Source organism: Lonchura striata, chromosome 1A, assembly GCF_050655825.1.
Source record: "Lonchura striata isolate lonStrDom1 chromosome 1A, ASM5065582v1, whole genome shotgun sequence".
Lineage (NCBI taxonomy): Eukaryota > Metazoa > Chordata > Aves > Passeriformes > Estrildidae > Lonchura > Lonchura striata.
Window position 1 is genome coordinate 35,331,366 of NC_140741.1, and position 18,797 is coordinate 35,350,162.

Below are 18,797 nucleotides of genomic sequence, written 5' to 3' on the forward strand. Positions count from 1 at the left end.
GTATCTGAAGTATGCCTGCTGTAGGTAAGTGTGTTTAGTGAATTCTCAGACAAGTTAATGTGGCAATATGGTAGTAATAAGAAGATTGTTTCTGGAAGACTTTTATTTTTATTAAGCGTTAGGTACTTAAACTCTAGAGTCTGAATAGAGACATCTTGTAAACAGAAAGCCAAAGACAATCTGAAATAAATTTTTTCAACCCACTGGAAATTCCCTACCCAAACATGGAATCATCACAGAAATTATATTTTTAAGAGATACCTGGATCCATATGAGTGTGACTTCCTACTGGACAAAGCCAAAGCAGACTTGAAGTAGTGTTGATATCAGTTTAGGTTTAAGCAGGAGGCTGAGAAGCCTCCAGGGATGAGATCTCACAACCTGTCTGTGTGACCTGCTCTACTTCTCCATTGCTCCCCTCTTGATTAAATTTTCCTAATCAGTTTCCAAGTTACAGCTTGTGGCCATCAATTGCAGAAGATACTGAGCATTTAGAAGTTCTCACTGATCTAAGTCACTAAGTATAGGAACCGTTTTAAAAATAACTACTGTAGTAATTATTTTTATTAAGAAAATGTATTAAAAGAGATTACTGATGTGCAGCAAATGCAGAAATAAAACTGTTGTGAATTTAACTATGAGCAATGAACAGACTGACAAAATTGACTCGATAGCTCTTGCTAATTACTATTTTTAAGTGAACTCTGGAATTTGCATTAATTGCTGTATGTACAAAATTACTTTTGTCATATATAGGAATTTAGCTGCACAACAAGGATGGCTTGTCTTATTCTGGTCAGTAAATAGTGTTTTTAAATAAGACGTAACACAAAAAATAAGTCTTTTGAGGAGATTCACTTCTGTCTAGACGTAACGAAATGCACATAACCACCCTTCCTCTTGCTCAGTTTTGGATATATTACCCAGTAAATTATTACATGTAGGGTAATAGAACTGGTCATGAGTTTTGAGAGTTTGGAGAACCTGCTTTGATAGTTTGGGATTGCTGAGAGCTGTCTGAAGGAGCCCTCTTTTATGTCTAACTTCTGTTCTCTGCGCTGCACTGTGGCCCTATGTCAGCTTTGCGAATGAGAGTGCAATGAAAGTGTCCTGAAGGAGGACACTTTTGGAGGTGTGACAGGTGGACTGGAGAAGAGATGACTGAGGGGGGACCTTATCAATGAATATAAGTATCCTAAGGGAGGATGTCAAGAGGATGCTCTTACTGCTGCAGAATAGTAAGACAAGAGACAGCAGGTAGAACCTGATGCACAGAAGTTACACCTGCATATGAGAAAGAACTTCTTTACTGGAGTGAGAGGAAGATCTTCTTTACTGTGATTGCACACAGGAGCAGATTGCCCAGAGAGGCTGTGGAGTCTCCCTGACTGCAGATATTCAGGAACCATCTGGATGCAATCCTGTGCCATGTGCTCTGGGATGACCCTGCTTAAACAGCAGGGTTGGACCAGATGAACCACTGTTGCCCTTCCAACCTTACCCATTATGTGATTCTGTGACTCATATTCTATGGGATAAAAGTCTGTCTTATTTCCTGAATTAATTTTCTATCTGCTAAGATAGGATACGGATATGGACTTGATCTCTTGCTCTTTTGCTTCAGTTCTCACTTGTGTGACAGCATGTGGCTGGCTGTCCACTGCGAGCTGGCCCGAGGTTCCTTACCTGTGTTATGCAACAGGAGCTGTTAGCTTCAGCACCCTGTCCATCATGGGTTATCCATGGGCTATCCAGGATACGGTTTAGAATGGGAACCTATGATACTGTGGCGTTTCAGCTTGTGAACTCCTTGTAGTGCTTTTGCACCAGCAGTCTTTCAAGAGCCTAATAATAGTATCCACCCTGCTTAAGAGCAGAAGTAATTTGTTCTTTCTGCCAGTTCATTTGGCATATTGCTGAGCAAATATTGAGGAATGCAGTTTGCTTCCTTTTTAATGTGGAACATATTATCCAGTTAGGGAACAAGATGGAATTCATATATCAAGTATCTTTAACTGCCTTGTAATATCAGTAAGGAAATGGGTTACAGTATGGCTGGCTTTTTATGTTCTTGCTTTAGTATCAGATTAACATGTACTATATGTTATCTTGAAACCACCATACTTAAGGACTCTGTTATACTAATTAAAGAATTTTGAATGCAGGCAGTGTTTCACTCCTCTGTTGTCCTTCCTTCTTTTTTCTCGCTAAGTAAAATTAGCTCTGCTGTATTGTGATAGATAAGGTTAACTAAAAAAGAAATTCAAACTTTAAGAAAAAACAAGAACTAGCATAATTTGCCAGAGTCCATCAATTCCTTTATCTCGCTTTTAATGATAAAGTCAACGTAATTTAGCCCAGGGTTTGCTAAATCACATACTTTATAATATGGCTCTGTTTTTTTTTATTAGTCTCTAGGATGAATATGTGATAGAAATACTCTTTAACTGTTCAGAGTTAGTTGATTACCTGCTATTATATCCTAACTTACTTTGGTTGCAGGTAGATTATTGATAGAGAAGGTGGAATAGTCAAATATTGGAGGTGTGGAACTGAAGCATAGTGTTATTTTTCGAGGTGAGGTAGCATGTCCTGATGAAGATGGAGTTAGCTCTACAGAGAAGGCCTAGTTTATTTAGTTACATATATTCAATAGATATTTGTGAACATTTAGTCGTGTATTTTCCACCTTGCAGAGAAATATTGATGCATCATCACATATTGTTCTTTTATAAAGCAAATTTTGTCTGTCGCTGGTTTAGAGAAAGTCACTTCTTTGTAGCAACCACTTTCTTATGAGTTCCCTCAAACATATTTTACCCTCAAACATAGTTTTATTCTTCTGCCTCTTCACTTCTCCTTGTTTCTAGTCCCAACAAAAGAGAAGACAATTGTTAACTAAGCCCATTCCTCTTTCTTCTGTTCTCCTACTGCAGCCAGACTAAATCTTAAACCACCAGATTGAATTTGTCCATAGAATAAGATGTATTGGAAGGAATTCACTTGTCACTGTCTTCCATCAAGGGAAAGTGCTGTATGTGAACATATATATATGAATGTATATGTGCTGAGTCAGTGATTAGATGATGACCCTGGTAACTGCTGTTTGTACTAATCAGTTGTACACCCTTATGTACCCACCCAGTTTTACTCAGTGAGTGTACAGAACCAGGGGGTTCTGTATCTGGGAGGTGAATCAGAGTTAAAGTTCCTGGGGAAGGAAGGAACAGCAAAATGCTACAATTAACTCACCAAAAAAAAAAAAAAAAAAGTTTTCTGTTTTTCCTGTTTTTCTTTTTCAAAATCCAAGAAAGGGAGAAGAAAATCCAAGACTAAGGGAGAAGTAGCACTCCTAGACTAAACAAGATTTTTTTAATGTATGAAAGGCTTAGTGCATCAAAGCTGTTAATTCAAGTCTTGCTTTCGTAGGTGATAGGTATTACAAATAATTGATCTGGCCATGTAGAATTCATAACTGAGTTTACTTCCTGAATACTTAATGTCGTATTTTCCTTCAATTCCTTCTCTCCTTCCAGCTACTAAATCATGAGTAGATCAAAAGCATTGACTTCTAGCTAATTCTCAAAAGTAGGAGCAGTAATCAGTAATTTATTTTCATCTGAATTTGGTGCATTCATTCTTTTTTCTTTCTTGGACTTTATCTGCAAAGGAGAGGTTTATAATGATACATGTTCACTACATAACACTGTCAGGAAATACTGTTTATGGGGATAGACTTCATTCTCTGGATTGCAGTTTTATTCCCAATGTTTGTCTCTCTTCTGTCTCAAGCCCTGTATCTCCTTGCTTTTGAGCTGATGATGTGTATCTGCTTATTTATTGGCTAAGCATGTCTTGGGAAAGAAAAATTGTCTCTTGTCCTCTGAACATGCTTCATTATATGTTGCTTTCTGCACTGCTAAGGTAGCAAGGAGAATACATCCAAAACAAATTGTTTTCAGAAACTCTAGACACATTTCAGAGAAAAAACATAGCTATAAAACTTGTTCATCTGGTCAAAATTCTGCTAAAGATCTTTCTAGGAACATGTCTTCCAATGTACCTTCATTGCTTACAAATATCAGTTCTTTTTATGGTGTTTTAGAAAGTCATTTTAAATCAAGTTTATTTCATTATTTTTCCCCATAACACCATGACACCTGGTCATTGAGCTCTAAGCTGTGTATAGTTTTTATTTTAAATCAAATGAGCATAGAGAGTTCTGGTAAATCCTGTCAAAACCCATAATATGGTAGCCTGCATACCTGTCTACATGTTGAGACAACGTTATTCACAAATAAGTCTTTCTACCCTTGTGAGAACCAGCTGTTTGGGGAAGAAGTTGGTTTTGCCTGCATTAGGGAAGTTGCTCCCCCTGGGCAATTGAATCAGCCATGGCTGAAGAAGTACTGAAGGGTGATGAGAGAAGCAAAGCCTCCTATTAACTAGCGCCACTTCAGAAATGACAACCCATCAGAGTTGTGTTTTAATCTTAAATTCTTCTTCTGCCCTACCAGCTCAGCATTGATCTGTGTGGTTGTCCAGAAGCTGGTGGTGTGCTGGGAAAACCACGTATTGTAAACAGCTGTGTAATGAAGTGAATGTGTTTGGACAGTCTGCAAACCTGGTCTACTATGATGAAAAATTTATCACTCTCTTCTTTTGCCTGCTTTGTTTTTGTTTTCACTGCCTATTTTACCTATAATTACCTTTGAAATTTGAGTAGTTATTATTAGTGGATGGAACTTTTTTTTTTTTCTGAATGCATGACCTCAGGTTGTTTCTTTTTTTCTGTCACCCACACAGTTTGACAAATATGTTAACTCTGTTGGCAAGTACCCAATTTAATGTGTCTGTGGAAGACTAGTTATTAGGGTTTTTTTTCTACAGGGGAGCTGATGAGAGGAAAGTTTGAAGGATCAGTTGATTGCCACCCTGTCTTCAGAGACTGTAAGGGGGAATTGTCTGGCTGGGCTCCCTCACATTTCTAACCCTTTGCAGTTGTTATTCTCACATTGTATTTTGTGTATCTAAACTGCTGAAATTGGTGATTGAGAAGCAGAAATACAAAATCAGCTCATCTTGTCTTTAATACTTTCTCAGACATCATCTGTGAAATATACTCATTGATGCTGTGGAATAACAAAGCTGGAGAAAATACTTTTTTCCCCTCTGAACTGCACTTCTTTACATGCCTGAGGCGCAATATATCAAAATATCAATTACTACATGCTGTCTTTAACTGTACACTATTGATGAAACAGAAAATACTGTTTGGTTGCTAGTTGACTATTCATTGAGCAATGTATTTCTGTAATAGCAAATTTTCAGTTTTTCCCCCTTGCTCCCCCATGCAAACCTGTTGTTACCAGTTCATGTTTGGGAACACTACTAACCAATTGCTTTTCCATTTTCATGCTGGTTATTAGAGTTGGTTTTTCTCTTTCTGGCTTTGTACCGTTTCTTTTTAATACTGGTGAATATTATCCTGAAGTTGCTTTCAGTATGTATTGGTTTGCTTTTTTAATGTACCTTTGTATTTGTGTTATGTCTCCCATTATCCTTGTTTTTTCCTTGTGTGTAGATGTCCCTTACTTTGCCAGCTTAAAATATCTCTGCCTCCTGCTGCTTCCCTTGCTACAAGTGGAAAGCTAATAGCTCAGGGACAAGACTTGCTTTATTGACTGGAGAGTTATCCTTAGAGGAAGATGGGATGGTGTGTTTGTTGTCTGCTAGGAAAGTGCCTGGCTCACCACCTCACCTCTGCTCATTGAGGGATATGTTTTGGGGGGCTTGTCTTTATGCCTTGATTCTGGTTCTGTATTTAGTTGTACTGAGCCCCATTTAGTATGTTACTCTCTTTGAACCAGGTATCAGTCTCTAAGGCTTTTAAACCTTTAATCCTCAAGTCAGTTTTCATATAGGGTTTTTTTGGCATATTAGCTGCAAACATGCCTCCTATATTTCTTTCCAAGGTACTCCTCTTGCTGCCAGCTGATGGCAGTGGCATGCACAGGTCTGGCACTCGGACTTCTTCTTTGACTTCTGGCTCTTGCCATTCAGGATGGGAGGCAGGGTGAGGAGCAGAGTCTGCTGAAGTCCTTCTCATTTGCCTAGTGCCTGTCTCCAGTGCCCACTTCTGCCTAGAAATGCTGGCACTGAATTGAAAGCAGCCCAGTTCTTGTGTGCTGCAGCTGATTCCCAGGTTTCAAAATAGCAGCTGTGAAAAGGGAGTTTTCAGTTTGTTGCTGTGTGTGGGAAACTCTGAGCAGCAGAAGAGATAGTGTTTGCATGTCAGTACCAGGCTGCATCAGCTTAAGCTTGCATTTTGAAGGTTATTTTCTCAGACATAAGCATTAAAGTCTTTTCATTTTGTATTTAAAACTCCCTAGAAGTTGATGGTACTTGCTCAATAGAATTTATTTCTGGTCCTTATTTATTTTTCAGTGAGGAGATAAAGCATATGCTTCTTTTAAAGTGTGACTGCTTGTATGCATGAGTTCAGGAATGTTCTTGAGTGTTTTTCCTGTCAGGAAGGGGAAAAGCATTAATTAACAGCATTGTGAAGAATGAACAGAGCTACAGTGAGTACTTCTTTAAATATGTGATCTGGTGAATCAAAAGTAGAAAAAGAGAAGGTGATTATGCAACAATTTTTCTGCAACTTTGTTTCCATTTCTTTCCTCAACCATTAATTATTAATTTATGTTCAATTGTCTTGTCTGTGCAGTTTTAGAAATAGAGGCTGGCAGTTTCTGTGTGATGAAAGTGCTGGAGGGATACTCTAAGTGATAGACACAAAATGAATCCTTAGTAGACTTGTTTGGGCCATAGCCAAGGATGTGGAAGAAAGGACAAATACACAGGGCATAAATGAGACTTTGGAAGAGATAGTATAGGTCTACAACGATTAGAGGAGAGGTAGCCAACAGTGATGGAGAGTTTCATGGACTAAGTTTAGAAGGTGTATGGAAAAGAATTAATTTTGGAGTAGAGTAACTGTTCAGCAAGGATAATGACAAAGTTAAAGAGGAATGAATTTGTAGCAGACAAATCCATTGGTCATGAGAGTTATGCTTTTCAGTATCAAACAGGAATGAAGGAGGAATATCTTTGGAGGCGAGTTTGCAAGAAAGAGATTGGTCTAGAAAAAAGCATAATGATTAAACTGGTAAATAAAGGAATAGTCTCAAAATCTATGCTAGTGTAATACTAGGGCAAAGAACAGGGCAAAGAGCTCATGAGAAAAATGGTATGCAGAAGTTGGACTGCATGAAAATCGAAGCAGTAGCATATAGTGCACTGGGAAAACTTTTTTTTTCTTGCAGAAAGTTGGAGTTGTTTTATATGTTTAGGTTTTTCTAATGGTGAATTCATGAGTTTTCTTTTTCTAAGAAAAATTCACCTTCGGGCAGTCTGTGCTGAATGTTTATCTTGCTGCCTTTTGCTGGGAAACATCTCCAGTTTTTGCCTAGTGCTCATAAATTCCTTGATTTATTTGCAAACTACGTATTCTGAGGCCTTGTAGCAAGGTTATTTCTTACTCAGAAGTGTTCTACAAATGTTTTTCCACTCCAGCTATTTAATACATCAAATACATATTATTGCTAAAATATTAATATTGGCGATTTAATTTTTTTATTGGTTTGACCTCCTTATGGATGGATCATAGGCAAAGAGAAGAAATAAAAAAAGTAAGAGGTTGTTTGGTATAGATCTGATATTAAATCATCTTAGAAATCAGTTCCCCTTTCTCTTCCTTCCTATGGTGTCATTAAAAGGCCGAGGGTTTTTCAGTCTTTTACCAGTGGGGATTTAAGAGTAAATAGTGGTGTTACGTGGAGATAGAAGTTAACAAACTCCATTAGAATTTTTCTTTTTGTAGTGATCTTCAGCTAGCTGTTGGAGTATTTGCCTGAATGGACACTTAGATTCTCCTTGCGGTGACTTAAGTCCAAATGCAGTATTGTTTTCATAGTCACACATGTGCTTTACACAGTAGAGATTCTGAGCATACTGGGACAAGGTTATGAAGTAGCTAGATGTGTTTTAGTTTAAATATTCTGACAATTTTTTGTATGACTTTGGGTTCTTTTTAGCATACTTATCTCCCAAATTAATTTACTTTTAAAACACTACTTGAGATTAAGGCCAGCTTTTAAAGTTGTCATTCTCTGCCATCCAAGTTTTAAAGTACTTAATGTTCCCAGGTCTTTTACTGTGGTAATAAATGTTATAAAATTATATAAATGTTATATAAAGCTATATAACTTTATATAAAGCTATTATAAGACTAGCGATGCTTTGTGAATATAAGCCTTCTGTTTTATTACCTGGAATATAAAAAACCCAAATATCCTACAGTGGAAGGCTGAAAATTACAAGATCCAGCTGTGCGTGCATATATATTGATGTATTTTGCTCATGTGTTGCTGTAGAGGAAGTGTTGTTCTTAACTGTGTAATGTAAAGCTAATCTGTTTGTTCTGCAGATCAGTCACCCACTGATAGCAGACTGTGCCAGTATTTTTGTGTGTAGCTCTCTCAGACACCCTGATTGTAGGATGTACCTTACAGAACTTCTGTAAGGGGACAGAGGAAAATTTGTCTCCTATTTGCCCCACTACCCATAGCCTGGGGTGGGGAATTTTTAAAACCTCTTCCTTGCTGAATCACCCAAAAGGTCAGTGGCATGCTGTGAACAGAGCTGCTGCTGCCTTTGCTTGACTCTTCCTTAAACTTTAATAGGAAGCAACTGAATTACAGCAGTCTTTCTGCTGCTTTAATATACCTTACTGTCTGTAGAAGAAAAACACCATGTAAGAAAGAGAAGTATCATTTATTTAAAATAATAAAATTATTCAGATTATTACTAAACATCTAGCTGTTTTATGTGTTCTGGATATTTAAATTCTAATGGTTTATTAACCCATCGATTGCTAACAACATTTGCTCAAAACTCAGTCCAGAATGGCCTTCAAGAGGCCACAGAAGCATAATAAAAGCAGCAAACTGGGTAAAGCCTCCATACATGACCCTCTTGCTGTATTACAAGCTGTGTATGTTACAAGTGCACTTAACTATAGAAAGCAGCACAAAAGGGTAGGAGACTGTATAGGCTGGCAGGTTTTGTTTCACTGTACAGATACACTTTTCTGATGTCACACTGCTTGCCAGTGTAGACGTGACTTCAGAGAGTCAGAGAGATTTAATATACTGCAATTAATACACAGTCAAGAAAGAGAGATGGAACCTAAATGAGATAAATAGCACAAGAGGGACACAACAGTCTCCTTTCTGAGCCATTAAAGCAGGACAGCATATGCAATGCAAACATAAAAACAGCTGAAATAACAAAGTAATAAAAGTCTTGCTATGTCTGAAGTTAATTAGGGGCAACAAACTGCCCCTAATTACTGAAAGTGTGGGATCCTCAGCAAAGCTGCCTGGGATACTAATTAAAAGAACTGATTATAAGAAATAGAATGAATAATTAATGACTAAGAAATAATTTTCAAGAGTATCTTCAGAGAGCAATGAATGTGCCCTTGGAAAATATTGTGACACACTGAGCCATCCACTGAATCTAATCCTGCAGATAGACCTGAACTGATTGCAAGTTTGCTCTGCTTATGCTTTCTAGTGTTGAGGCAGGGACTAATAGGGGCAGAATGACAGGTAAAATAGGAATAGTATTCCCATTTCAATATCAAATGCTCTCTTCAATAGACTTAAATGTAACTTCAATAGAACCTGCTTATGAAATATGTCAACATTGTCTATTTTGTTTTAATAGTTGGCTTTGCAATAGTTCGCTGCTCACAGAGCTGGGAGAGGTCTTTGGTGCTTGCAGAGGCCCTCTGGGTAGCATCCTCTGTGTTGATTAGTAGCACGTGTGTATGTAGCAACTGTTGGCTGTCAAGTGTATGGGCCACCAAATGGACTGTGATATTTCAATGTTCTTGAAAAAACAGCAATATGGAAATGAGGTCTGACAGAATAAAAATTGAAAGTTTAAAGATTTATCTGCTTCTCAAGCTCAATTAAGAAGTTCTTTAAAGGGGCTAATCAGGGGTAAAGTTTTATCCAGGCATCTGTTTGGGTATTCCCACCTAATTGGCACTTCTTAATTTATTAATGAGAACTGTTTTTAATAGCCTTAATCCTCAATTACATTTACATATATATATAAATTTAGAATAGGAATAAATAAAAATGAATGCTTGGAAGCATTAAACTCAAGGAGCAATTTCCTATACTGATTCTAAGTCTCTGCTGGAGGCTGAGATGGGAGGCTTCAGGTACCCCAGAGTGCTGGGGTGCACATGAAGAGGACATAGGTCTTGAAGTAGGCTGGACAATCAACCCACTGCTGTGTGATGTCCATCTAAGACAAGCATGATATTTAAATCTCAATGATTGTTCTGTGGTCATTGTAGTGAGTCCCTCTTTATGTGGGATTCATGTTCACAGAGGGAGCAACCCCAGAACTGAAATACCCATGTCCTTTGTAGTGTCTTTTAGTTGTTCTGAGCTTCAATAGATTCATCAGGATGTCCTTGGTCCCATAAGTTTTTGTGTTGCAATGAATTGATTAGTATCTGTGTGGTCCCATAAGGTTGTATGCTGTAACTCTGGATGTGTTCACATCCTGGAAGAAGGATGCGAGTGCTCCTGTGTGCTCCAAGTGAGACCATGATCCATAGCAGAGGCAAGCAGGGAAGAAATCGATAGGTACTATGGAAGGGGATTAGAATGAGTGCTGCACTGCATGAAATGATCTCATTGGTTTTAAAGCTATGCATTAAGTATAAAATACTGAAATAGAAGTTACTTAATACTACTACTTTTTCAGAAATGTATTTTTATTTGCTCTGTTTATTGTAGTAGAACTTGTACATTGCCATTTAATTTCTTTAAAAACAAACATCACACACTCCCAACTCCCTAAACCAAGCCAACAAATCCAACATCCCAAACCCTGCAGATTTGTATTTCTGCTTTGGCTTTTGTAGCTTTTTCAAAGACAAGACTCCTAAGCCTTGTAGTAAGGAAGCAAAGATGTTCATATGAATTGTGTCAATAGTAAAGGTTTTATTTTTTTATTAATCCTGAGCTTTTGGAATTGATCTGATTTCCTGGGCCTAGTCAGAGTTCATTCTGTTGAAATGAATACACTGAATTTCTAGTATTCTATTTCTGCTTTTTAAGTTTTACAGGTGTAAGACTTTTGCTTGGTTTTATATTTAGGATGGATTTGTACCTTGGCTGCAGTCATTTGCTTTGGAAGCATATGTGTTCTCAGTGTGAAGGATAATTTATTTTCCTAATTTGATTGAATTTACAAGTTTTTTCCTATAGTGGAAAAATAATGAGTCCAACAGGAACAGAGCTATCTCAATTATGTTGTTTAAAAAAACAGTAAGTAAAAATTCTCCTTCTGTACTGCACAACTGTAGAGATAGTGCTTACCTTGTACTCGGTCTGACTTTAGCGAGGCTACAGAGCAGCCAACACAGCCATCATAAGTCACTTTTCGGGGAAAAAAAAAAAAATTGATCTATTTTATTTTTAGTAGCAATGTGGTCAGGCTGGAACAGCTGCTTCATATCGGTGGTCAGACTAACACTGCCTCAGTCAGTGCTAATAAGATAAATGGGGTAATGCCTATTGACTGTAGTAGCTGGAGTTATATGTCTGCTCAGAGATTGAGTGAGGAGCTGCAGCTCTGAGCAATACAGATGGTCAGTGATGCAAATCCATTTCAATCTATAGTGCTGGAGAGCCTGGAGAATGAACAGAATTGCATAATAACATCAGAATAAGATAGGTAGCCTCTAACCTTTGTTTTCTGAAAGGCTGAAGTATTCAGGGAGAAAATCAGTTGTTTTGTCAGTGGGGTGAACCCATCCTTGGACAGGACGTGCATCTCTGTGTGTAAAGCAGGTATCAGATAGCACGTACTCATCACAGTAAAAAAACAGTACTTAAGGAACCAAAATTGAAAACTGTCTGAAAATACTAGTAAGTTGCTTGCTAATTTTGAGCCTAATAATTTTAAGTCAAATAAATGAAATAATATGTTGGCTTTTTTTTTTTTCCTGTTGCAAGTAAATAAATTTGTGCAATCAATGCAGAAGAGTGAGAAAGATCAAGATGGACTAAACTAATCCTGTTTTGAGGAGGATTTGATTGTCTCAGTTAGGGACATCATTTCTGATGCAGTAGCTTCTAAACTGTTTAATGTGTGTATTTGCAAATTGTGTTATTACAACTTAGGAAACTAGGAAACCAAAATAAGAGCTTTTTTTGAAAGGTGGCACAGATAGGAGAGCTGTAGATTTTCCCTCAATGTATTGTGTGAAAACCAGTATTTTATCCCCCTGCCAGTTCACAAAATTCTTTTTGAATCACCAGATATTTACCAGGGGACACATCTGCTGCCAGACAGCTCTGCTACTGTATTTGTGCCTTTGACAGAACATGTAATAATCCAGGCTAACAAAGCTGCTGTGCCTCAGGTATACCAAGTAAACATGCTGGAAAATATCATGGCTGAATGGAATTTGGATTGGCTGTAGGATGGAAAGATGATTTTGCAAAATTATTGCAAAGCTGATTAATGTATTCAACACACAGACAAGTTACTGTGTAATGTACTTGAACTGCAAATGGGAGGGGACCTCCTGGGTTGAGTCTCATGTCCAAAAATAAGGTATCTTTTCTCTTTGATAAGAAGGTGAAGTTTCACTTAGTAAGTATCACTACTATTTTTCCTTACTCTAATAGTTGTGAGACTTTTGTTTCCCAGACAAATGCATTTGCAGGTTTGGTTTAGATTCTGTCAGCTCTGCCCGTCAGCTGTAATAACAGCTTTTCCTATCTGAAGGATTTAGTAGAGGATGGCATCTCATTCTGCTATATGAAACAATCCAAGGTCTGAGCCATCCATCAGGCAATAGTTTCTCTTCTTTTCTGACTGTCCAAACTGCTTTTATCTGTACGTTTTGCAGCTGGAATTAATGCCCCCTTGTTCTCATGTTACATGAACATGATGCCTGGAGTGTGCCAAGGCAGTGCATTTTAGTCTTCAGCTCAGAGAAGCCAAGGAGAACAAAAATATTGCAGAACTTCTTGTGAGTCCTGGCTTGAAGTTTGGGATGCTGAATTTCACCCCATTTCTGTTACCACAGCTTCTGGGGTGGCTGTTTTCCAGTACATCTTTATATCCAGTATGTTTTTTTTAATCAGCTCTGTGTGCTAGTGCATCCCAGCCCTGAATGTCAATATCAGTCTTCAGATTCAGAATATTTGTAGTCATGTTCCTGTTCTCGCTGTCATAACAACATAGAAACAATGTATTTTATGGTCAGTTTTCAGCTACCTTTCCTTCTATTTCTCCTTTAATGGTTACCTTCACATTTTTTGGTGTCATTTTGCCGTGTGTGGCAGTATCTCTGCTGCGTAACTGTTGTCTAGATAAGATCTACAGCATTCTTCTAGCCAGAATGCAAGAATAAAAAGACTTGATTTTTTAAATCTTTTAGATAACTGTGGCAAATCAGTGGCTTTTTAATCCCTCCTATTCTGGGTCAGCTATTACTCCTTACCCTGATTCTAACCTTATTTTTATATCCTTGTCCTATGGAGTCTATACTTCTCTGCATATAGAAACCTGCTGCCCTCTTTTGGGAAGGAGGATACTTTGGTCGATGCTGGATAACTTTCAGACTGTTCTAAAGAGTTTGAACACTGGTTTATTCAGATCTCTCAACTCTTCAGATTACTGAATTGACTAGCTCCTCTTAATTCCTTGACACAGAGAATAAATTACCACTTCTCAGTTTCCAGGCTAAAGAGATCTTCCTGACAAAGTGCAAACTGCTGAGACCAGATTTGTGTTCAACAACCATGCCTATCAGCAAGCTTTCAAAATAATTAAGTACTGTGGTGATAAAGAACAAGACGTGTTCAGTGGCACAATTTGTATGAATTCACTTGCAGTGTTGCTGTGTTCTAATTTGTTTTTATGCCAACTGCCATCAATAGGCTTGAGTTCCTGGTTGTCCAGTAAAGTTCTAAAAAGGCTGTTCCTGGCATTCTGCCCTGGCCACATTTGGCACACTGCAGAGCAGAGTTTCCAAAACATCTGTTAGGTCAAGCGTTTTGTTGACCACAGGAGATTAAATGGTTGGGACATACTTATTTCTCTATAGAATCTGTCTATACTTGTGAATTTTCACTGTACTTTTGCATATGACTTGAATGCTTGTAGCGGTCATGTATAGCATGAATAACAGCAGCATTTGGAGTTAATCCTTCCCTCTAAAATATTGAGCCAGTGTTTTTGTTTTACAGCCCATTGGCATGTATATACACGAGTTCTCTGTGCAATAAAAAACATGGACTGGTGTTTCCTTCCTGACTTTCCTTACTTTGATACCACAACTTTGTGGTTGAATAGTGCACAAGAGTGAGTTACTTATGGTCCTATGTCATCTTTTATTCTGCCTGTAGTGTGGTAATTGAGGCATCTCCCAGCACTGGAAAGCTGCAAGGAGACTTGGCCTGCCGGCCTTACTCCCACTCATCACTTTTAAGTAATAATTTAGGAAAAACCGTTACAAAGTATATACTGTGAATTTTTCTGAAGGTAAGTCATTTTTTCTGTGCTTCTTAAGAATGGTGCTTGTGCTGGGGACCAAGTGAATCACTTTGAAAGTCTTATTCTTGTTCCTGTGTGGTTTAATTGCACAAAGTTAAGCAAACCTCATTCACCACAGCTCTTCCACTTCTCACAGTCCTCAACTGTACTGGATTTTATGGAATAGCATATATGTCTTTTGGTTTAGGCTTTCCTTGCCTGGTCCTTTGCACCAGAAGGAAGAAAAGCTTTGGAAAGGAGAAAAAATTCCTGTCAAATTAAGTTGGTAGTCTCAGTAGAACAGTGGAGAACTGAGAGTTAGAGGAAGGAATAAGCTCTCTCTCTGGAAGCTCTGCTTTTTGTATGCTTCAGTCCTTCATCATTATGCCTTCTGTGCAGAAGAATATCAAAGTATTGCCCCTCTATTGTAACTTAGAAAATAATAGAAATACTGAAAGTTGGGCTCTGTCTGAAGTTTGGAAAGGAAATTACATCTCTGGAATATCAGACTAGCCCCTAGCTTACAGTGCAGTAGCTATGTGGTAAGTGTCAGCACAGTTCGTGTGACATGTACATAATCACTGTGCCATTTTTTTTTCTGTGACAGTGCAAGGGATGGACATCAGGAATCCTGTTCTCCTGCCTTTTGGTTAGATACATAAACTACCAGTGCAGTGTGTACCAAAGTTTTCTGAGGCAGCTTTTGCAGGATTAAAGATAAGAATTTACTCCTGACTTAAACTGGGAAGGCTGGGAGGCTTTCAGCCAACTTCCTTTAATTGTTTCCTTCAAACATCTGATCTTATCTGGTCTGCAGTCATGTTATTAAAAATGTGTGCTGTCCTGGAGCCACTTAACCTTTTTCCCTTTGCCTGTCTGCTATGCCCTGCTCAGATCCTGGCCTTCAGGGGACTTGAGCAGGGCAACTTCTGTGGTTCAGTGGGATTTTGCACAAGTACATTCTCTGTGAATATATTGTGAAGTTGTAACTAAGCATTTATGGTAAGAAATAGCTTTAAGACTATTTTATCTTTTTTTTTTTTTAATTTTGTATTTTTTTTTATTTTTATTTTTAAGAAGGGAACAAAAAAATTGGTCACACCACTAAGCTCTAATTAGAGTAGCTTTAGAGAGACCTGCTTGATTCGCCTTTTGAGCTCTGCTCTGTCAGGTAGGTTTTGATCAAATGCTTTCCTGCCAGCATTCAGTTGTTAGCATTCAGTCTAAGTTAGTCACCAGTGAATCATGGTCTGTGATACGGTCCAGGTCCCATTGCTCTAGTTCTTTTCTTTTTATTGATTTCAGTCTTATTTTCATTATTGTCTTGGTATCTTACTGTGTGCTTCCTAGTGCTTTTATTTTGTAGCTTTTCAGAATGAATGTCCATGAGTCATGATTTGAAATAAAATGCTAATAATGACATTATGCAATACTTTGAAATAAGCATTTCTGAGATTGTTCCTTTCAAGTGGTAGACTTTGAGAAAAATTATACCACTCTGCAATGATAAGGCAGTAGGAATTAGAAAAAAAGAACGGGCTGGTAAACTTTAACATTTTAATTTAAATACCTCATTCTTGAATAGGTTTCCCAGCATCAGGAAGGATGAGAAAATTTTCTTGGCCATTTCCTTTAAGCAGAAATCAAGAAATTAAATCATAATTGGTGCAAAGTTAAAAAGATATAATTATATATATACACAGATCTGAACAATGGCTAAATAGTGTTGTGTCCCCTTTCCCTATGGGTTTCTGTCTTTAAGTGTGCAAATGTTAAATGCTAACTCCACCAAGTTGTCCAGAGGGACGTAAGATAGTATGGCCATGGAGCCAAACATTGGTAAATTAGAGCATGACCTATTGTGATATGAAAACTTGCCAGGTTTTAACTGTTTCTATTCAGCTGTTGGGTCTATAGTTCTGGGATTCTTTCTAAGCTGAGAGATTTCTACGTTCCCCTTTGTTTGAGTGGTTTCCTTCTCCCTGGAAGTAGTACTTTTTCAAGACCTACTGATGAATGTGGGAAACACTTCTGATAGAAATTTATGTGTCCCTTGTCTTTTCTTACCTTTACAACTCTCTTTACCGTTCTCTTGAAAGTGAGATGATGGAATGCAGCTGCAACTGAAGAAGTTTCATTATATTCTTTGCAGAAGAACAACTCCCATCCTCACTGCTTTTTTTTTATTGAAATACTTGCGATCATGTAATCTGAATACTGTCATTTTTATAGTTATTTTTCAGGAGTCTAAGTATTGGTAGAGGAGTCAATATATGGCGTAAGGATAGGCAGATGAGAGGAGGAACCATTTGTTCTAGAGGAGGCAATCTGAATTTTCCATTACTAATGGTGATGGACACCCTTGCTTGAATGTTTTGACTTTGAAGAAAACTTTAGAAGCATTAACAAAGGAAAACTTATTTGGCAAAATTTTCCAGAACTTAGCATACTCTTAGTTTTGGTAGGATAGTGTTTCCTAGTAATTAGTATTTTTTCCAAAATTAATTAATATGGTTTTACCTATTTTGACAATGGTGCCTCTGAAGATCAGACATGAATAAGAGGACCCCCTCAAACTCTTCACTCTTTTAGCTCTTCTGCTTTCAAGATACTAATTTAGTAAAATGAATAGGAATTACAAAACTGTTGGTGGTTGGGAACCTGCTGTTTATGAGTGTAAAAATAAAATCCATTGTTAGAGAAGAGACAAGCATCTAAAAGACCTGGTTGATTTATGCAGCGATATCAAACATTAGTTGTCTGAGGCAAATCTGGGTGTTATTTGACTTTAAAATGCCTGTTAAACTAATAAGCAGCTTAGCTTAGCAATTCCTAATTGGTCTGTAACTTAGGAGCACCTGGAGGTGATGAAAGGACTTTAGTGTTGAGTGAAGTCATACCAATATGAATGGGTACTACTGCACTGAAAATTAGGTGTGTGGTAATAGCAGCCCACAGACAGATTTTAAAATATCTTCTTTTTTTGATATTTCTTTCAGCCTCCTCTTCAGAAAGAGCTGTGTTTGTGAATCTGCCTTAGAAGGAATTGTGGATTTTTGCTAGATGTGCTTATTTTGAAAGAAAAATAACGTACTATTCTTATGTTTATACAAGATTTCTGGGTAGAGGAGAAGAATGCTTAGCTTTAAACCAGATGGCTCATGAATTTATTCTTTAACATGTGGCTCTGGGATTTCACTGTATATAACCAACATAGTAATCAATCTTTTTTTATTTATTTTAGATAACTCTATAGCAGTTGTTTGTAGGAGCAATATGATTTGTGTAAATATGCCTGAAAGTCCTTGTTGTTAGAAGTTAGAAATTTAGGCTGAATTTGCATTATTTGCATGGCTCTAAAATTTAGCAGACATGGAGATCAAATCCTGGAGGAAAATTCCTTGTCAAAAGATGAATAGTGTTTACAAAAGGTTCACAGAATACTGATATATTTTCCTTATTTTTCTGTTGTTCGATACTATTTATGATTAAATAATTCATTATCTATTATTATAAAAAATTTGGGTTTTTTTTTTGCTTACACAGAACTTTATTTTCTAAAGAAAGAAAAGCATTGCTCCTTAAGTTTTAACCCCCATTAAGTGTGGATTTGCTGCAAATTCTGGGTTACTGTGGATGTTGTGAGCATGCTGCATTCTTGTCATGATGCCATAAACATCTGTTGTTTTTGAGTAATAAAATGTTTCAGAGTATTTTTTAACCTGTGATGCTGTATCAGGATGGAAACTGAGAGATGTAAAGTTTTGTGTCAGCCTCTTTAGTGATTGCACAAGTTTTGTGTCCTACGTGCAATAAGTGAGTCTGTGTGCTTTACACTATCATGCACTGCAACAATCTTCACATATTTTACAAATAAAAGAATGGAAAATTTGCAGGAAATGTAGTAATTATTGTAAATTTAAAAAATCTTCCACATGGTAGGATTATTTCCCTCACTTCATACACAAAGAGGCTTTATTCTCAAATGCTGTAATGTCGAAGTGGCAGTATTGTCATGGATGCAATCAGTGACTCAGAAATGAGTTAGCTAATTTTCAGTTCTGTACTTAACCGGAAAGATGAGTTTGCACATGCAAGAAGACAAACTTGGGAAGGCAGTATGTAAATTCAGGTACTCTTGTCTGGATTCCCAT

General features: G+C 37.4%; 1 protein-coding gene across 11 annotated transcripts in view; it reads left to right on the forward strand.

The window, feature by feature from the left end:
• CADPS2 (calcium dependent secretion activator 2) overlaps positions 1 to 18,797 on the forward strand; it is a 281,026-nt gene that overhangs the window by 1,402 nt on the left and 260,827 nt on the right. The gene's annotated exons all lie outside the window — the stretch shown is intronic.